The sequence below is a fragment of the Salvelinus namaycush genome, chromosome 26, assembly GCF_016432855.1.
Source record: "Salvelinus namaycush isolate Seneca chromosome 26, SaNama_1.0, whole genome shotgun sequence".
Classification (NCBI taxonomy): Eukaryota; Metazoa; Chordata; class Actinopteri; order Salmoniformes; family Salmonidae; genus Salvelinus; species Salvelinus namaycush.
In genome coordinates this window covers 13322454-13344222 of record NC_052332.1, presented here as the reverse complement: position 1 = coordinate 13344222, position 21769 = coordinate 13322454, and positions in this window count along the sequence as shown.

Sequence of the window (21769 nt, the reverse complement as noted above, 5' to 3'; positions counted from 1 at the left end):
TGCTCCAGGGGCACTGTGTACATTTGTCGTTGGCCACACACTGTATTTGCACCACATAGGACAGTGAGGAGTTAAGATTACCCAGAGTGCACCTATTGCTATCCTTGGATTGCACTGGTGGCTATAGAGAACACAAATGAAAGGTTAGGTCAGTATACCTTGAGAGAAAAAAACGGGGTAAAGTTGTATATTCTACATGGTCTTTTCTAGTCTTGGACAACTAGGTTTGATTTCCCGGACACAGATTAGGCCTAATCCTGGACTGAAATTAACTTTCAATGAAGATTCTCCAATGACGAGGCTTAATCTGTGTTCAGGACTAGTCTTATTTTGTGACCGGGGAACTGGCCCCAAGAGTTTCACTATTCATGCCAGCTTGTTTCAAGTCTATAATCTATTTTATAACTGCCAAAACAAAGGAAACACCAACATAAAGTGTCTTAATAGGGCATTGGGCCACCACGAGCCACCAGATCAGCTTCAATGCGCCTTGGCATAGATTCTATTAGTCTCTGGAACTCTATTGGAGGAATGCGACACAATTCTTCCATGAGAAATTCCATAATTTGGTGTTTTGTTGATGGTGGTGGAAAATGCTGTCTCAGGCGCCCATAAGGTTCAATTGGGTTTCGATCTGGTGACTGAGACACACACACACACACATGCTTGAATGATTGTTTTACTATCCTTGTGGGAACCAAACAATTGATTCCCATTCAAAATCCTATGTTTACTAATCCTAACCCATATCTCTAATTCTATCCCTAGCCTATCCCTAACTCTTAACCCTAACCCCTAACTCTTAACCCTAACCCCTAACTCTTAACCCTAACTCTTAACCCTAACTGTAACTCTAAACCTAACCCCTAAGCCTAAAATAGCCTTTTTCCTTTTGGGGACTGGCGAAATGTCCCCACTTGTCCAAATTTTCATTGTTTTATTATCCTTGTGATGACTTCTGGTCCCCAGAAGGGTAGTAAAACCAAAAGCGTGCACACACACACATCCTTTAAACCCCCTATTGTCCTTTGAGGTCCCCTTTTCAAAGTCTTCTTCTAGCCATGGTAGCCAAAATAATGGGCAACTGGGATATTTTTATACATGACTCAAAGCATGATGGGATGTTAATTGCTTAATAAACTCAGGAACCACAGCTGTGTGGAAGCACCTGCCCATTTACGCAAGTGTTTCCTTTATTTTGGCAATTACCTGCATCTCTATATGAGCTGCATGTAGCCAGTACCTTTGAGATCTGACTTTTAAAGCCCACCTCTTTCCATGATTGGCTCTTCAGGTCCTTGTACCTCACAGAGTACAGCGCAATATATTTGTTCTCCCCCTTCCTCCAGGAAGCCTGGATATCCAGCTGTCTTGAATGGCGATTTAAGTCGACATTAGATGGGGGGCCGCATCGAACTGCAATGTTAAGACAACATAGGCTATGTGATAAAGTATCATTGTTATACTATATTTTGATTCAACAATATATAAATAGGACTGGTCACGTCTTATGCTTGCTGTAAACCCATTGGCTATCCTTCCGTCACATAATGGAAGGGAATAGATGCAAAGATGATTAACATAAACAGACCCAATTGTTGAGGTGAACCTCTGAAAAGGTTCTTTGTGCAGCTCTTCGGATCACTCTCGTCAAACACATGAGCCGTCATGTTGCGCCTTTTTGACGGATTAAAAGTCTGAGATGTCCCTGATATGTTTGCATACATTTTGCAAAAGTTAATCATTTTCCTGTGGAGAATATCAAATTGAATAGGATTTAGTATTTTATTTCAAGAAAGTATATATATGTTTTCTATTTTGTCTAGTCTACAGTGCAAACAATCTGTCTAGTCTAAATGCAAACAATCAAATGATACAATACAACCATAGAGAGACGTCAAATTACTGTGCTATTGAATTCTGTTGGTACAACTTACTGTTCTATAATGAGTGTGTATCTGTGTGTTTGGTTGACAATGTGCTTTCTAGGTGTCCACTCACATTCCCAGACATTCCTACTTAAGCCCAGAGGTACAAAGCAAACTAATTCACGGACTCCCTCTGAAAAGAAAGGTTCAAAAGAGGAACTAGATTGTCACAACAAAGATTTATCAACCCTCTCAACTGCATCTGAACAAAATCTTAGTAGTTGAAATGCTGCTGTCATTACCTTGGGATGTGACACAGTGTCCATAATATGAAGAGATATTCTTGGACCCACAGGACACTGAAATGTACAGTATTGCCAATACATCATGTATCAAAAGATTTAATGATGTGACACCATAAATAAACAGAAGAAATAACAGATACTATGTCAAAATATAAATTACACATTTTCCAAGATCCTGTAAGGGGAATGTTTGTTTGTGCTATTCTTATAACTAATAATATTCATATAACTAATTACTGTGTTCTATTCATGTGCGGTTCTATAAACCAATTCCTGTGTTGATGCAAGTGGCTGACTGTACAAATCACACCTATCAGTAGCTGCAATTTGGCAGTACGCCCAGACGCTGTTTTGAGAACAAACGAAAGATATCTCAGTTTCAAGATTTTGACTTCGAGGAGAAACCTCGTGAGGTGTTGGTCTGTCAAATGTTATGAAACAGTATTGGTCGGTCACATGAATAGAACAAACCGGTAATGATTAATGAATTATGCTAAATAATGCAAATATAAGTTCTGTGTATAGCCATATATAAGACAACTGTTGGGACTGCCCCGGCAGAGGTTTCTGACAGACATGTGTACTATGGTGCATTGAGTTGGTTGGAACCTCTCCAGCGCACTGACAAATAAACAATAATTAATTTAAGATTGACTTTGAGTGTCCCTGTGTAAGAATTTCCATGACAACTCTCTTTAGATACTAGGTACGCTGTATACGGTGGTGCTATAACTACTTTGTACAAAGGAAACAGTGTTACCGTAGCAGCACTACCATATAAATCGTGTTGTGCTTTTACCATAGCTTCCAGACAACACTTACAGGAACATGAGTCCACACCCATGTCCTTTGGGTGCCTACTCTAATGCCTACAATAAGATCAGCTTTGTTGCAGAAATCATGCAAGAGGGTGATGGGTCAATTAAACTAGTGTTGGGAAAGCTACTTTCAAATCATAGTTTACCAAACTAAACTCAGCAAAAAAAAGAAACATCCTCTCACTGTCAACTGCGTTTATTTTCAGCAAACTTAACGTGTAAATATTTGTATGAACATAACAAGATTCAACAACTGAGATAAACTGAACAAGTTCCACAGACATGTGACGAACAGAAATGTAATAATGTGTCTCTGAACAAAGAGGGGGGGGTCAAAATCAAAAGTAACAGTCAGTATCTGGTGTGGCCACTAGCTGCATTAAGTACTGCAGTGCACCTCCTCATGGACTGCACCAGATTTTCCAATTCTTGCTGTGAGATGTTACCCCACTCTTCCACCAAGGCACCTGCAAGTTCCCAGACATTTCTGGGGGGAATGGCCCTAGCCCTCACCCTCCGATCCAACAGGTCCCAGACGTGCTCAATGGGATTGAGATCCGGGCTCTTCGCTGGCCATGGCAGAACACTGACATTCCTGTCTTGCAGGAAATCACGCACAGAACGAGCCGTATGGCTGGTGGCATTGTCATGCTGGAGGGTCATGTCAGGATGAGCCTGCAGGAAGGGTACCACATGAGGGAAGAGGATGTCTTCCCTGTAACACACAGCGTTGAGATTGTCTGCAATGACAACAAGCTCAGTCCGATGATGCTGTGACACACCGCCCCAGACCATGACGGACCCTCCAGCTCCAAATCGATCCCGCTCCAGAGTACAGGCCTCGGTGTAGCGCTCATTCCTTCGATGATAAACACAAATCTGACCATCACCCCTGGTGAGACAAAACCACAACTCGTAAGTGAAGAGCACTTTTGCCAGTCGTCTGGTCCAGCGATGGTGGGTTTGTGCCCATAGGCGACGTTGTTGCCGGTGATGTCTGGTGAGGACCTGCCATACAACAGGGCTACAAGCCCTCAGTCCAGTCTCTCTCAGCCTATTGCGGACAGTCTGAGCACTGATGGAGGGATTGTGCGTTCCTGGTGTAACTCAGGCAGTTGTTGTTGCCATCCTGTACCTGTGCCGCAGGTGTCATGTTCGGATGTACCGATCCTGTGCAAGTGTTGTTACACATGCTCTGCCACTGCGAGAATGATCAGCTGTCCGTCCTGATTCCCTGTAGCACTGCCTTAGGTGTCTCACAGTACGGACATTGCAATTTATTGCCCTAGCCACATCTGCAGTCCTCATGCCTCCTTGCAGCATGCCTAAGGCATGTTCACACAGATGAGCAGGGACCCTGGGCATCTTTCTTTTGGTGTTTTTCAGAGTCAGTAGAAAGGCCTCTTTAGTGTCCTAAGTTTTCATAACTGTGACCTTAATTGCCTACCGTCTGTAAGCTGTTAGTGTCTTAACGACCATTCCACAGGTGCATGTTCATTAATTGTTTTATAGTTCATTGAACAAGCATGGGAAACAGTGTTTAAACCCTTTACAATGAAGATCTGTGAAGTTATTTGGATTTTTACGAATTATCTCTGAAAGAGTTTAATAATTACTTCACACTAGAATAAGTTAAGCTACACTAAAGCTACCCTTAAGATAAATATAGTTTACTTAACTAAAGATACTTTGAAATAGTAGTTCGCTACTTCGGGAAAAATTATAATATCTAAATCTACAATGTCATAGAATACAAATTGCAAGAACAGATCACTCTGGGGTGAAGTGTTAACTAAGTATGTCATTTAGCCTATTAATAAAGACAAAAACTGTGTTTCATGTGAGAATTAAGCAGGTCTGATGCCGAAAAACGAAAAAGAAAAAGAAAATGATTGCCTATTTCACCCATATTCTCTTCTCTTTTTGCAAAATAGGAATAGGTAGTTCCAGTACTTAGCTACACCGCTACATGGCAAAAAAGTTATTAACTACTGAAAACACTGCCAAGATTTTAGTTTAGTTGATTTAGCACCAAGCTACTGCAAAATGCATTATAATTACTATTTGAACTACATGTAGTTCAGTACTCCCCAAAACTGATTAAAACACATTTCTTACTTTTAAAGTTACCCCCCCAAAAAACACTGGACATACATATATGTCCATATATATGTACACTATATATGCATGCCTTTGCATTTATGTTTTGTTTTTAAACAGTATTTTGTCTGGAAACCATTATTTAAGAATAGTTCAAACATACCCGGAGAAACTTGGAGAGGGGAACAGAGTGTGGTAAAATATTCAAAGATAACACCTAAAAAAAGGGACAGCAGTAATCAAGACAACAGTAACCAAGACAGCAGTAACCAAGACAGCAGTAACCAAGACAGCAGTAACAGATAATCGAAGATCGTCATCATTCCTGGGACACCTGATTACTCAAAATTAGATATACTGAGTGGAGGAGTATAGAATGAGGAAATAGTTAAAAAGACATAAACTACAACAACCTCACATACAGTAGATAGGGGAATGGAGGATGGGATACACCATGTGCTGGAAATGTAGATTTCTTAGATGTAGTCTTTAGACTTTTACAGAATTCATCTGGAGATTTTAAAATTTTCTGTAAAATGTTCTAACACAAAATGAGAAGAAAAGTACTTACCAAAGAGTAAGTAGGGCAGAGGTTTGTGCAGAAAATGCATTGTTGGTCTTTGTGTCTCAGAATAGAGCTCCACAGCATCAAACCTCTACAGCATCAAATTCATAGCCATATTTTATGTCTGCCTGGTTTTGTGTCTAACAGCCAAGTGTGGTTTTGAAGTGGCTTCATGAGCAGTAGCTAACCATTCACGTGTGCTCACCACGCACACACGCAAGCCCACAGAAAGAGAGCAAGAGAGAGAAAAAAATGAAAATATATCTGGATGAGTTGACTTCTCTTTTCAGAACAAATTGCTGGTATGATCTGAGTGTTACTCAGACAAAGAAAGACATAATAACCCAAGTTTCAGCTATTTCAGGATTTCTAACAAGTTTTCTCTCTGCTTTCAAGGAATTGTATTTGCAATTTTCTGAAAAACAACAAATACCCACTAATAACACAACACTGTGCAGGGGCAAGTGCTTAAAGTGAACAAAAAAAGTTTAACTCAAATTGCTTACAGTCATAATTATCTACTGATCACTTAGCCAAATTTCAATATATACACTGCTGAAAAAAATAAAGGGAACACTTAAACAACACAATGTAACTCCAAGTCAATCACACTTCTGTGAAATCAAACTGTCCACTTAGGAAGTAACACTGATTGACAATAAATTTCACATGCTGTTGTGCAAATGGAATAGACAAAAGGTGGAAATTATAGGCAATTAGCAAGACACCCCCAATAAAGGAGTGGTTCTGCAGGTGGTAACCACAGACCACTTCTCAGTTCCTATGCTTCCTGGCTGATGTTTTGGTCACTTTTTAATGCTGGCAGTGCTTTCACTCTAGTGGTAGCATGAGACGGAGTCTACAACCCACACAAGTGGCTCAGGTAGTGCAGCTCATCCAGGATGGCACATCAATGCGAGCTGTGGCAAGAAGGTTTGCTGTGTCTGTCAGCGTAGTGTCCAGAGCATGGAGGCGCTACCAGGAGACAGGCCAGTACATCAGGAGACGTGGAGGAGGCCGTAGGAGGGCAACAACCCAGCAGCAGGACCGCTACCTCCGCCTTTGTGCAAGGAGGAGCACTGCCAGAGCCCTGCAAAATGACCTCCAGCAGGCCACAAATGTGCATTAACACACACGCACACACACAGTATATATATTTACACACACACACACACGTTTGTTTTACTATCCTTGTGGGGACCAAACAATTGATTCCCATTCAAAATCCTATTTTCCCTATCCCTAAGCCTAACCCTAACGCTTAACCTAACCGTAACCAACCTTAACCCCAAACCCCTAACCCTAACACTAAGTCTAACCCTAACCGTAACCCTAACCCCTAAGCCTAAAATTGACTTTATCCTTGTGGGGACCGGTGTAATGTCCCCACTTGGCCAAATGTTCCTTGTTTTTCTGCTCATTAGGAAATGTGTTGATGATGTTGTACCCCAATAACAATCCGGACATAACCCAACCAAAATTCCTGGATGAATGGAGATATCCGTACCATGCTTAGAACCCGTACTGCAGCAGAACAAACCAAGATGACTCTGTGGCGCGCAACACATACAAGGCAAGCAGGTACGAGCTGCGGAAATCAATTCGGGATGCAAAAAGACAATACATACTCAAACTTGAATTGATGTTTGAAAACTCAGTCTTGCGACGCGCATGTGGCAAAAGACTATCTCGGACTACAAAGGCAAATCCAGCTGTGGGGTGCCCACCGAAGACTCCCTCCCAGACGAGATTAACACATTTTATTCTTGCTTCGAGGCAGACGATACCGAGCCATCCAGGAAGACTCGCGCTTCCCCAGACGACCAGGTGCTTTTGCTCTCCGAGGCTGACATAACACATCGGGACAAGAGGAACACCTATGTGAGAGTACTGTTCTTTGACTACAGTTCAGCATTCAACACTATTGTTCCCTCCAAGCTCGACAACAAGCTCAGAGCCCTGGACACTTCCATCTGCAACTGGATCCTTGAGTTCCTGACGGGCCGCCCCCAGGTACAATATTTGTATTTATTAGGGATCCCCATTAGCTGCTGCCAAGGGGTTCAAACATATTAAAGCACTTACATTACATATAAAACAAAAGATAAAACCGTGCATCATATAACATTAACAATGTTACACCACCGCATATCTACAACACAAAATATTTAAAACCACCATACAACAATATCACAATGTATGCGTATACATGTGTCTGTACCTTTGTTTGTGTCTCTTCACAATCCCCGTTGTTCCATAAGGTGTATTTTTACCAGTTAAAAAAAAATCTGATTCAACTGCTTGCATCAGTTACCTGATGTGGAACAGAGTTCCACGTAGTCATGGCTCTATGTAGTACTGTGCGCCTCCCATAGTCTGTTCTGGACTTGGGGACTGTGAAGAGACCTCTGGTGGCATGTCTTGTGGGGTAGGCATGGGTGCCCGAGCTGTGTGCAAGTATTTTAAACAGATATTTCTGTACATTCAGCTTGTCAACACCTCTTACAAAAACAAGTAGTGATGAAGTCAATCTCTCTTCCACTTTGAGCCATGAGAGATTGACATGCATGTCATTAATGTTACTTTTATTAATGTGTACTTTTAAGGGCCAGCCGTGCTGCCCTGTTCTGAGCCAATTGCAATTTTCCTAAGTCCCTTTTTGTGGCACCTGACCACACTACTGAACAGTAGTCCAGATGTGACAAAACTAGGGCCTGTAGGACCTGCCTTGTTGATAGTGTTGTTAAGAAGGCAGAGCAGCGATTTATTATGGACAGACTTCTCCCCATCTTAGCTACTGTTGTATCAATAGGTTTTGACCATGACAGTTTACAACCCAGGGTTACTCCAAGCAGTTTAGTCACCTCAACTTGCTCAATTTCCACATTATTCATTACTAGATGTAGTTGAGGTTTAGTGAATGATTTGTCCAAAATACAATGCTTTTAGTTTTGGAAATATTTAGGACTTACTTATTCCTTGCCATCCACTCCGAAACTGTTGCAGTCATTTCAGTTGCTTAAGTAGCTGACATGTATAGTGTTGAGTCATCCGCATACATAGACACACTGGCTTTATTCAAAGCCACTGGCATGTCAAACACTATTTTTCCCCCAGAGATTTACTAAGGTTGGCAACAGGCTGATTGGTCGGCTATTTGAGCCATTAAAGGGGGCTTTACTATTATTGGGTAGCTTTAGCTTCCCTCCAGGCCTGAGGGCACACACTTTGGTGAGGGTAGGTAACAACACATACGCCACGCTGACCCTCAACACGGGGTCCCTCAGGGGTACATGCTTAGTCCCCTCCTGAACTCCCTGTTCACCCACGACTGCGTGGCCGCGCACGACTCCAACACCATCATTAAGTTTGCTGACGACACGATGGTGGTTGGCCTGATCACCGAAGACAATGAGACAGCCTATAGGGAGGAGGTCAGTGACCTGGCAGTGTGGTGCCAAGACAACAACCTCTACTTCAATGTCAGCAAGACAAAGGAGTTGATTGTGGACTACAGGAAACAGAGGGCTGAGCAATATTGTTCCCTCATTGGAATGTGTATACCATGTGCATCCCTTACATAGGACTAATAAAACTTGAAACACACACACACACACACACACACACACACACACACACACACACACACACACACACACACACACACACACACACACACACACACACACACACACACACACACACACACACACACAGCAGTGGTGGCTGGTGGGAGGAGCTATAGGAGGAAGGGGTCATTGTAATGGCTGGAATGGAATAAAATGGTATCAAACATATGGAAACCACATGTTTGACTCTGTTCCATTTATACCCTTCGAGCCATTACAATGGGCCCGTCTTCCTATAGCTCCTCCCACCAGCCTCCACTGGCCTACTGTAGGCTACTGTGTGTTCTTCTGGGCTGAACTGTCCTTACAGTGAGCACACACAGGAAGAGGCATATTCACACTTCACAGGCTTTAGTTAGCATGAAGAGGCCTCTACTGGAACTCATGACCTCAGTCAGCAAGTAATCTACCGCAACATGAAGGGTATACACACAAATAGGCCAAAAAAGGGAAGTTGACCTTTTCAACTGTTATATATTGTTCACTTACTTACAATACCTACCCATACAGACCTAATGTCATCCAGCCGGTTCTCTCTCAGCAATTGAGACAGGGGACGAGGTTAATAGATCTGACCTGTTCTATGTACACACTCACTGTAATTCATGGGGGTTCTTTTTTGTTTCCCTTTAAGGTCTTGTTACTATCTGTTTCTTGTGCTGTGAGAATGCATGTTTGATTTGGTTGAACAGGTTTTTCTGTGTGGCCATTCTTTGGCTGATTTGTCTGGTATTTTGAAGCTAAAACATGAGAATGCCCTACCGAAGGTCGTTGCTTGGTCGGATTAGCTATTAGTCCCAAGCCTTTTATTTTTATTCTATTTCACCTTTATTTAACCAGGTAGGCCAGTTGAGTAAAGTTCTCATTTACAACTGTGACCTGGCCAAGATGAAGTGAAGCACTGCGACAAAAACACCACAAAGTTACACATGGGATAAACAAACGTACAGTCAATAACACAATAGAAAAATCTATATACAGTGTGTGCAAATGTAATAAGATTAGGGAGGTAAGGCAATAAGTAGGCCATAGTGGCAAAATAATTACAATTTAGCATTAACACTGGAGGGATAGATGTGCAGATGATGATGTGCAAGTAGAGATACTGGGGTGCTAAAGAGCAAAAAACATAACAATATGGGGATGAGGTAGTTGGGTGGGCTATTTACAGATGGGCTGTGTACAGGTGCAGTGATCGGTAAGCTGCTCTGACAGCTGGTGCTTAAAGTTAGTGAGGGAGATATAAGACTCCAGCTTCAGTAATTATTGCAATTCGTTCCAGTCATTGGCAGCAGAGAACTGGAAGGAGAGGCGGCCAAAAGAGGTGTTGACTTTGGGAATGACCAGTGAAATATACCTGCTGGAGTGCGTGCTACGGGTGGGTATTGCTATGGTGACCAGTGAGCTGAGATAAGGCGGGGCTTTACCTAGCAAAGACTTATTGATGACCTGAAGCCAGTGGGTTTGGCGACAAATATGTAGCGAGGGCCTGCCAACAAGAGCATACAGGTCGCAGTGGTGGGTAGTATATGGGGCTTTGGTGACAAAACGGATGGCACTGTGATAGACTGCATCCAATTTGCTGAGTAGAGTGTTGGAAGCTATTTTGTAAATGACATCGCCAAAGTCAAGAATCAGTAGGATAGTCAGTTTTACGAGCACATGTTTGGCACCGTGAGTGAAGGAGGCTTTGTTGTGAAATAGGAAGCCGATTCTAGATAACATTTTGGATTGGAGATGCTTAATGCGAGTCTGGAATTAATGTTTACAGTCTAACCAGACACCTAGGTATTTGTAGTTGTCTACATATTCTAAGTCAGAACCGTCCAGAGTAGTGATGCTGGGTGGGTGCGGGCAGCGATCGATTGAAGAGTATGCATTTAGTTTTATTAGCATTTAAGAGCAGTTGGAGGCCATGGAAGAAGTGTTGTATGGCATTAAAGCTCGTTTGGAGGTTTGTTAACACAGTGTCCAAAGAAAGGCCAGATGTATACAGAATGGTGTCGTCAGCGTAGAGGTGGATCAGAGAATCATCAGTAGCAAGAGTGACATCATTGATGTATACAGAGAAGAGAGTCGGCTCGAGAATTGAACCCTGTGGCACCTCCATAGAGACTGCCAGAGGTCCGGACAACAGGCCCTCTGATTTGACACACTGAACTCTATCTGAGAAGTAGTTGGTGAACCAGGTGAGACAGTCATTTGAGAAACCAAGGCTATTGAGTCTGCAGATAAGAATGCGGTGATTGACAGAGTCGAAAGCCTTGGCCAGGTCGATGAAGATGACTGTGGCGGTTATGATATCGTTTAGGACCTTGAGCGTGGCTGAGGTGCACCCATGACCAGCTCGGAAACCAGATTGCATAGTGGAGAAGGTACGGTGGGTTTCGAAATGGTCGGTGATCTGTTTGTTAACTTGGCTTTCGAAGACTTTAGAAAGGCAGGGCAGGATGGATATAGGTCTGTATCAGTTTGGGTCTAGAGTGTCTCCCCTTTGAAGAGGGGGATGACCGCGGCAGCTTTCCAATCTTTAGGGATCTCAGATGATACAAAAGAGAGGTTGAACAAGCTAGTAATAGGACGAGCTAGTAACTTGATTCCAGTCAGTTGAGAAGGGCCGATATACACTGCTCAAAAAAATAAAGGGAACACTAAAATAACACATCCTAGATCTGAATGAATGAAATATTCTTATTAAATACTTTTTTCTTTACATAGTTGAATGTGCTGACAACATAATCACACAAAAATTATCAATGGAAATCAAATTCATCAACCCATGGAGGTCTGGATTTGGAGTCACACTCAAAATTAAAGTGGAAAACCACACTACAGGCTGATCCAACTTTGATGTAATGTCCTTAAAACAAGTCAAAATGAGGTTCAGTAGTGTGTGTGGCCTCCACGTGCCTGTATGACCTCCCTACAACGCCTGGGCATGCTACTGATGAGGTGGCGGATGGTCTCCTGAGGGATCTCCTCCCAGACCTGGACTAAAGCATCCGCCAACTCCTGGACAGTCTGTGGTGCAACGTGGCGTTGGTGGATGGAGCGAGACATGATTTCCCAGATGTGCTTAATTGGATTCAGGTCTGGGGAACGGGCGGGCCAGTCCATAGCATCAATGCCTTCCTCTTGCAGGAACTGCTGATACACTCCAGCCACATGAGGTCTAGCATTGTCTTGCATTAGGAGGAACCCAGGGCCAACCGCACCAGCATATGGTCTCACAAGGGGTCTGAGGATCTCATCTCGGTACCTAATGGCAGTCAGGCTACCTCTGGCAAGCACATGGAGGGCTGTGCGGCACCCGAAAGAAATGCCACCCCACACCATGACTGACCCACCGCCAAACCGGTCATGCTGGAGGATGTTGCAGGCAGCAGAACGTTCTCCACGGCGTCTCCAGACTCTGTCACGTCTGTCACATGTGCTCAGTGTGAACCTGCTTTCATCTGTGAAGAGCACAGGGCGCCAGTGGCGAATTTGCCAATCTTGGTGTTCTCTGGCAAATGCCAAACGTCCTGCACGGTGTTGGGCTGTAAGCACAACCCCCACCTGTGGACGTCGGGCCCTCATACCACCCTCATGGAGTCTGTTTCTGACCGTTTGAGCAGACACATGCACATGTGTGGCCTGCTGGAGGTCATTTTGCAGGGCTCTGGCAGTGCACCTCCTTGCACAAAGGCGGAGGTAGCGGTCCTGCTGCTGGGTTGTTGCCCTCCTACGGCCTCCTCCACGTCTGCTGATGTACTGGCCTGTCTCCTGGTAGCGCCTCCATGCTCTGGACACTACGCTGACAGACACAGCAAATCTTCTTGCCACAGCTCGCATTGATGTGCCATCCTGGATGAGCTGCACTACCTGAGCCACTTGTGTGGGTTGTAGACTCCGTCTCATGCTACCACTAGAGTGAAAGCACCGCCAGCATTCAAAAGTGACCAAAACATCAGCCAGGAAGCATAGGAACTGAGAAGTGGTCTGTGGTCACCACCTGCAGAACCACTCCTTTATTGGGGGTGTCTTGCTAATTGCCTATAATTTCCACCTGTTGTCTATTCTATTTGCACAACAGCATGTGAAATTTATTGTCAATCAGTGTTGCTTGATTTCACAGAAGTGAAATGAGTTTGATTTCACAGAAGTGTGATTGACTTGGAGTTACATTGTGTTGTTTAAGTGTTCCCTTTATTTTTTTGAGCAGTGTATTATCACTTTCATATACTTTCCAATAGTAAGTAATCTAACTAAACTGTGGTTTCATATAAGAGGAGATCACATACTCTGATAAGGTTCTGAGAAAACCGAAACCTTAACACAGAAATGTCCCTGTTTAGTGTGCTTTACTCTCTTCATTGTAAACTCAAAACTGCTGCATTTGCTATCTGATGTTAATTGTCGATTGGTGGCAGAAATTGCCCCGAAAGCACCTTTTTTGAATAATGTAAATATACTCATTTTGGGTTGGATCTGGATTGTTGCATTTAGAGGCACGTCTCACAGTGTTGTAGTTGCGGGTTAACGCAATTAAACACAGTTTTCCCAGCTTTTTCTTTGCCAAACAGTTTACTCAGCTTTTGCAGAAAAATGCATTGAAGTGTAGGAAGAGTTACTTTTTCACTATGACCGGATCGGAGTTTACCCACCTATTTGTTTTTACTACTACATCACTGAGTGGCATATGAAAATGTCTAGGGTTAATTTTGAACACCTCTTAATTTTGAACCCCTGTCTAAAAATGGTGGTCCCTGAACAGCATGCCAGAAGAGAGGACCCTTGCTGAGTTACTCATTGAAACCAAACTCATTTCTAAACGGATTTGTGCTAGATTAGCAAAAGTGTGTGTGTTTGTGAAATTCCCCACCCAAATACTGTACTTATCAACCTGGAAATCAGTGTCATGTGTGGGTGATTAAAAGATCCAGTAGGAAGATAAGTGGGTTGTTGTTAGAAACTGCTTGTCTTTCTTGAGAACAGGATATCGTAACCTTCTGAAGAGTTATAACAGCTCACTTTGAAGTGTACACCATAATGCCAATGCTTTTAAGAGAGCATAGTCATCTTCACATATCTTATTGATGATGGAACCTGTGATGGAACTTATGAAATCTTCCTAATGACTGTAGTTAGTTAGTAATTGCATATTTTTTTCCAATTGTGGAGAGAGTATAATTAAACTGTAAACCCAATGTGTGATTCAAAATGGAGGGAACATGGTAAGACAATAAGATTCCAAAATACATTTGCTTCTCTGGCTAATGAGGAAAGAGAAAAAAATGAATAAAATGTGAGGTCTTATGTTATGCATATGAGGATTTACTGATCATCTATAGGAGATTACTGTAAAATCAACACTCATAACTCAGACTATTAATACAACTAAAAAGAGGCCTGAATAGTATACAATATTTTTCAATCTTACAGTTTATTTAGCAAATGTACTAAACTCTAATTATTGTCGGATTTTGTACATAAAATTAGAAAGCAAAAATAAGTTGTTCATATATGGGTCTACATAGAAGAGAACTAAGACAAAACTGTGAAAGAAGTTAACACAGTGCATTTGGAAAGTATTCCAACCCCTTTTTCACATTTTGTTACGTTACAGCTTTATTCTAAAATTGATTAAATCGTTTTTCCCCCTCAATCTACACACATTACCCCATAATGACAAAGCAAAAACAGGTTTTTAGAAATGTTTCCATATTTAAAAAATAATAAAAATGAAATCACATTTACATAAGCATTCAGACCCTTTACTCAGTACTTTGTTGAAGAACCTTTGGCAGCGATTATAGCCTTGAGTCTTCTCGGGTATGATGCTACAAGCTTGGCATACCTGTATCTGGGGAGTTTCTCCCATTTTTCTCTGCAGATTCTCTTGAGCTGCACAGCTGTTTTCAGATCTCTCCAGAGATGTTTGATTGAGTTAAAGTCTGGGGTCTGTCAAGGACATTCAGAAACTTGTCCCGAAGCCACTCCTGCTTTTGTCTTGGATGGGTGCTTAGAGTTGTTGTCCTATTGCAAGGTGAACCTTCGTCGCAGTCTGAGGACCTGACTAGTCTCCCAGTCCCTGCTGTTGAAAAACATCCCCATAGCATGATGCTGCCACCACCATGTTTCACTGTAGGGATGGTGCCAGATTTCCTCCAGACGTGACGCTTGGCACAGGCCAAAGAGTTCAATCTAGGTTTCATCAGACTAGAGAATCTTGTTTATCATGGTCGGAGAGTCCTTTAGGTGGCTTTTGGCAAACTCCAAGCGGGCTGTCATGTGCATTTTACTGAAGAGTGGCTTCCGTCTGGCCACTCTACCATAAAGGCCTGATTGGTAGAGTGCTGTAGAGATGGTTGTCCTTCTGGAAGGTTCTCTCATCTCCACAGAGGAACTCTGGAGCTCTGTCAGTGACCATTGGGTTCTTGGTCACCTCCCCAATCAAGGCCCTTCTCCCCTGATTGCTCAGTTTGACCGGGCGGTGGTTCCAAACTTCCATTTAAGAATGATGGAGCCCACTGTTCTTGGGGACCTTCAATGCTGCAGAAATGTTTTGGTACCCTTCCCCAGATCTGAGCCTCGACACAATCCTGTCTCGGAGTTCTACGAACAATTCCTTCGATCTCATGGCTTGGTTTTTGCTCTGACAACTGTGGGACGTTATATAGACAGGTGTGTGCCTTTCCAAATCATGTCCAGTCAATGAAATTACCACTGGTGGACTCCAATAAAGTTGCAGAAACATCTAAAGGATGATCAATGGAAACAGGATGCACCTGAGCTCAATTTCAAGTCTCATAGCAAAGGGTCTGAATGCTTATGTAAATAAGGTATTTCTGTTTTCTATTTAAATACATTTGCAAATGTCAAAAACGCTGTTTTTGCTTTGTCATTATGGGGTATTGCGTGTAGATTGAGGTTTTTAAAAAATCCATTTTAAAATAGGGCTGTAACGTAACAAAATGTGGAAAAAGGGACGGGGTCTGAATACTTTCCAAATGCACTGTATTTACCCCAGTGATCAAAATTGGTTGGAAGACATATTTTCATCGTTTTCTGACTGTCTTTTCAACCAAAAAGTATTGTGCTCATAGGGTGTTTGTTATTTCCTTTCAATTCATGTCCAATTAAGACCTATCAACAAGGTGAGGGGAGTTCCTAATCCCAACTAATCAATTACCTTAATTGATCAATACAGTACAAGTAGAAATACAGTAGAAAATCCACTGACACTGGGTCCTCCAGGAATTGAGTTTGACACCCCTGTCAGAACTGGTCCCTATCACTCATGCTGTATTTTGCATTATTCTCTTGGTTGACACTACACCCTAGTGGACAACATGATAGCACAAATACATATATCCCTTCACTTCCTCAGAAAGTGGGGAATCACAGGTAAATGGAAAAATAACATGATCATAGTACATGCTGTGAATGATACTATGGATTAAATAAATACAACTACATGGATTAAATAAAACCCAAATCTAAACGATATCATTGAGTTGTTATGATCATTACTAAGCACCAAAAGGGGTACATTACAACAAGCCATTGCAGGATCTTAATTGGAGACGAATTGACAGGAAATAACAAAAAACATACAAATCATTAAAATCCAGACGGAAAATATTTACACAAGAAGCAACCTAATATCACACAGTCAAACTCTTCAGTCATTTAGTAAGTTCACCATTCTACGATTCTCACCGTTAAACATCGCACGGTGTTTCAACACAACGGCTCTTTATGTCATTTGATCTGAGCAGTCAACGCCAAAAAAAATTCTAAATACTTTTTGGTTGAATACTTTTTGGTTGAAAAGACACAAAAAGCAACGAAAATATGTCTTTAAACCAATTCTGATCACCGGGGTAAATACAGTGCATTCGGAAAGTATTCAGACCCCTTCCCTTTTTCCACATTTTGTTACATGACAGCCCTATTCTAAAATGGATTTTAAAAATCTGCCATGCTGATCCTCAACACGGGGGCCCCCCAGGGGTGCGTGCTCAGTCCCCTCCTGTACTCCCTGTTCACCCATGACTGCAAGGCCACGCACGACTCCAACACCATCATTAAGTTTGCCGACGACACAACAGTGGTAGGCCTGATCACCGACAACAATGAGACAACCTATAGGGAAGAGGTCAGAGACCTGGCAGTGTGGTGCCAGAATATCAACCTCTCCCTCAACGTGATCAAGAAAAAGAAGATGATTGAGGACTACAGGAAAATGAGGACCGAGCATGCCAGAAACTCCAGTCACTCTAGTCATAGACTGTTCTCTCTGCTACCGCATGGTAAGCGATACCCGGAGCACCAAGTCTAGGTCCAAAAGGCTTCTTAACAGCTTCTACCCCCAAGCCATAAGACTCCTGAACAGCTAATCAAATGGCTACCTGGACTATTTGCATTATCCCCTTCCCCCCACCCCCATATTTACGCTGCTGCTACTCTCTGTTTATTATCCATGCATAGTCACTTTACCTCTACCTACATGTACATATTACCTCAATTGCCTCGACTAACCTGTGCCCCCGCACATTGACTCTGTACCGGTAGCCCCTGTATATAGCCTCGCTACTGTTTATTGTTGCTCCTTAATTATTTGTTATTTTTCAATTTCTCTTTTTTACTTCAGTTTATTTTATTAAATACTTTCTTAACACTTATTTTTCTTAAAACTGCATTGTTGGTAAAGGGCTTGTAAGTAAGCATTTCACTGCAAGGTCTACTACACCTGTTGTATACAGGGAATGTGACAAATAAGATTTGATTGTAATTTACTGTATATACAGAGCCTGTTTAGTGACAAGAATAATGGGTTAAATACATATTTCTAAAAAATTGTACAATTTCCTGATCTTTCTAATATCTCTGATTTGGGACCGACATTTCAGAACAAACTTCCTTCAGATTTTTTGGAGGGACTATCTGTTGGTCCATTTAGTGAATCTGTCAATCAATGCACTTGTATAGGCTAATACTGTAGCAGTAAGGCCAAATAAAAATGTTCATCAAATTATTTTTTTATATTTTATTTTTATACTTCAAGGGGTCTTACAATTCCAAATCAAATAGCAAAATCATCCTTGGTATAACCTTCTTAAAAAAATTCCATGTATATTTTACAGTATGTTTACCCAATTCTAAAGGCTTTGGAGCTGGTTGCATCCATCTTCTGTAACGATTGCAAATCATTATTGCGGAAACAAGTACCGGGACATCGCATATTACTCACTTCCTCAAATGAAACAGACCCGTTTTTCAGTTGTTTATCACTATTTCAAATGATTCCAGTGCCCTATTCTCCTAACCTCTATGTGTGTTTGTGTAGTAGTAGTTAAGAGGCATGTAATTCATTACAGTATGTGAGTCAACATCTACAGATGATACAGTGCATTAGGGAAAGAAAACACATCAGCAAACAACAATGTGATAAAAGAGCTCAGCATTGATAGATATCTGATTATGAACAAGCTACACGAAAATCACGTCCAACACAGGCCTGAGAGACTGGGGGGTTATCCCACTACTGCCTGCCACCAATGTAGTGATTCAGTAGGAATAGCTGGGGTGGAGTTGGAAGTAGCAACCCATTGAAAGTGCATTTTGACCCTTAGCATAAAGGTGAGACGATATGATGAAACTTGCTCTCATGAGGACCGCCACAGGAAAGGAAGACCCAGAGTTACCTCTGCTGCAGAGGATAAGTTCATTAGTGTTACCAGCCTCAGAAATTGCAGCCCAAATAAGTAACAGACATATCTCAACATCAACTGTTCAGAGGAGACTGCGTGAATCAGGCCTTAAAGGTTGAATTGCTGCAAAGAAACCACTACTAAAGGACACCAATAATAAGGAGAGACTTGCTTGGGCCAAGAAACACGAGCAATGGACATTAGACTGGTGGAAATCTGTCCTTTGGTTTGATGAGTCCACATTTTTTATTTTTGTTTCCAACCGCCGTGTCTTTGTGAGACGCAGAGTAGGTGAACGGATGATCTCTGCATGTGTGGTTGCCACGTGAAGCATGGAGGAGGAGGTGTGATGGTGCTTTGCTGGTGACACTGTCAGTGATTTATTTAGAATTTAAGGCACACTTAACCAGCATGGCTACCACAGCATTCTGCAGTGATACACCATCCCATTTGGTTTGCGCTTAGTGGGACTATCATTTGTTTTTCAACAGGACAATGACCCAACACACCTCCAGGCTGTGCTATTTGACCAAGAAGGAGAGTGATGGAGTGCTGCATCAGATGACCTGGCCTCCACAATCACCTGACCTCAACCCAATTGAGATGGTTTGGGATTGTAACGAGTGCGCTGAGAGTCGGGAAGCAAGTACAGGGAGTGAGTGTTTTAATAAATAAACAAAACAATAAACACGAAACACAAACAACGCACCGACATGAAACAGAGTCAATAACACCTGAGGAAAGAACCAAGGGTAGTGATAGATATAGGGAAGATAATCAAGGAGGTGATGGAGTCCAGGTGAGTGTCATAAGGTGCTGGTGTGCTTGACAATGGTGACAGGTGTGCGGGATGATCAGCAGCCTGATGACCTAGAGGCCGGAGAGGGAGTATACGTGACAGGAATGAGTTGGACTGTAGAGTGAAGGAAAAGCACCCAACAAGTGCTCAGCACATGTGGGAACTCCTTCAAGACTGTTGGAAAATCATTCCAGGTGAAGCTGGTTGAGAGAATACCAAGAGTGTGCAAAGCTGACAAGGCAAAGGGTGGCTACTTTGAAGAATCAAAAAATGTAATATATTTTGATTTGTTCAACACATTTTTGGTTACTACATGATTCCATATTTTTTATTTCATAGTTGTGATGTCTTCACTGTTATTCTACAATGTAGAAAATAGTAAAAATAAAGTAAAACCCTTGAATGAGTATGTGTGTCCAAACTTTTGACCGGTACTGTATATTCCCTGTGAAAGCAAAGAACCTGTGTTATGTGGATTTGAGCAAACAACAGCTAGCAAAACTTAACCCAGCCAAATCAAACTCTGAGATGACTATCTAGCTCCCTTTTCATTTGTTTTAGCTGTTTTGCATTGACATTTATATCCATATTAATGATGCTGCTGCATGATTTTGCCTGATCAGAAAAATGACTAGCTGACCGTTGACACCGCTAACTCTCTATAGCAAGGGGAGATCGAATTCGTATTTTGCAACATTGTTGCCGAGGTCAGAGTGGCAAACAGCAAGGTTCATAAAAACCTTTGCTGTTGCAAACTAAATGCTAGCTAGATGCAAGAGGAAATTATGTCTTTAATAAAAGCATACACTCTTGGATTAACAAAGGGGTTCTTTATCAATTTATTAATAATGTAAGCAAAGTTGATTATTTAAATCAAATATATGAAGGCAGTCATATTATAAACTATATGCTGGATAGATAGTGTGAATAGAATTTGAGCAACATTTGTAAGCTAGCTAGCTAGCTAGATAGGACTACTTTAACCACACATTTCTTTCAGAGTTTCTCTCGCAACCCCATTTCCAAATCAGGCCGCGACCCCCAGTTTTGAAAACGCAGTTTTAGTGTCAAACTTATGATGTAAACACAATAACACTAGAGCTTACTTTAACATAAGACACTGGCGACACCCTGGTGCAGGGATCTAGATGGAAAAGCACCACTATGCAAAAAAGTTTCCATGCTAAAATGTGTCTAGAAATCCAGATCAAAATGATCTGGGTGTCAACAGGAGCAAAGCTCACACAATTCTCTCTCATCGTATTGAGTGTTACACACATGGTACCAATGTAATATGATGAGTGTGGATGTCAGTAGCGGTGCATGTGTAAAAAAGAGATCACTGGGGAAGCCAAGCCCCCCCCCCCTCGCAAAAAAAAGCCATATTACAACCACGTTGTGATAATTGCGTTGTTTGCTCAATAACCTGTTAATTCAGATGCCTTGCGACCGTGATATAGCCTATAGGCCTAAAGGCCGAGACAATAAGAAGACACAGTGGCAGAATAAATTCACCCACACCTTTGTTTTATCACAAAACCGTATAGCAACCTCCGTCCAGTGAAGTCCTTAATATTGCATGTTATAAACAATGACCTACAGCATGGTCAAGCAAGTTAATGTTTCTGACATTTACGGACCACTAAACAACTATTGATTTAGAACCACAGAGAGTTACCCCAAGTTGCAAAGAAAACATGAGCTGCCTCCACTATTCCAGCACCATTTCAACTTCAACATCATCAAATCACCTCTGCTTAGTCTAATAGTGACAACTAAAAGATACCAAAAACAATTTAGTCCAATCAATGTAAGCTAAATATGATGTGGCTGTTTATGGTTCTGATTTCAGTGTGTGCGTTTGTGCAAGTAGAAAAACATGTTGACTCAGCCTACTTGCAGAGAAACGCCAATGCCGCCATCCTCTCTTTCATGTTGACGAAACGTCTATCATTCCATCATATAGTACACGCTTCAATTTTTTGTT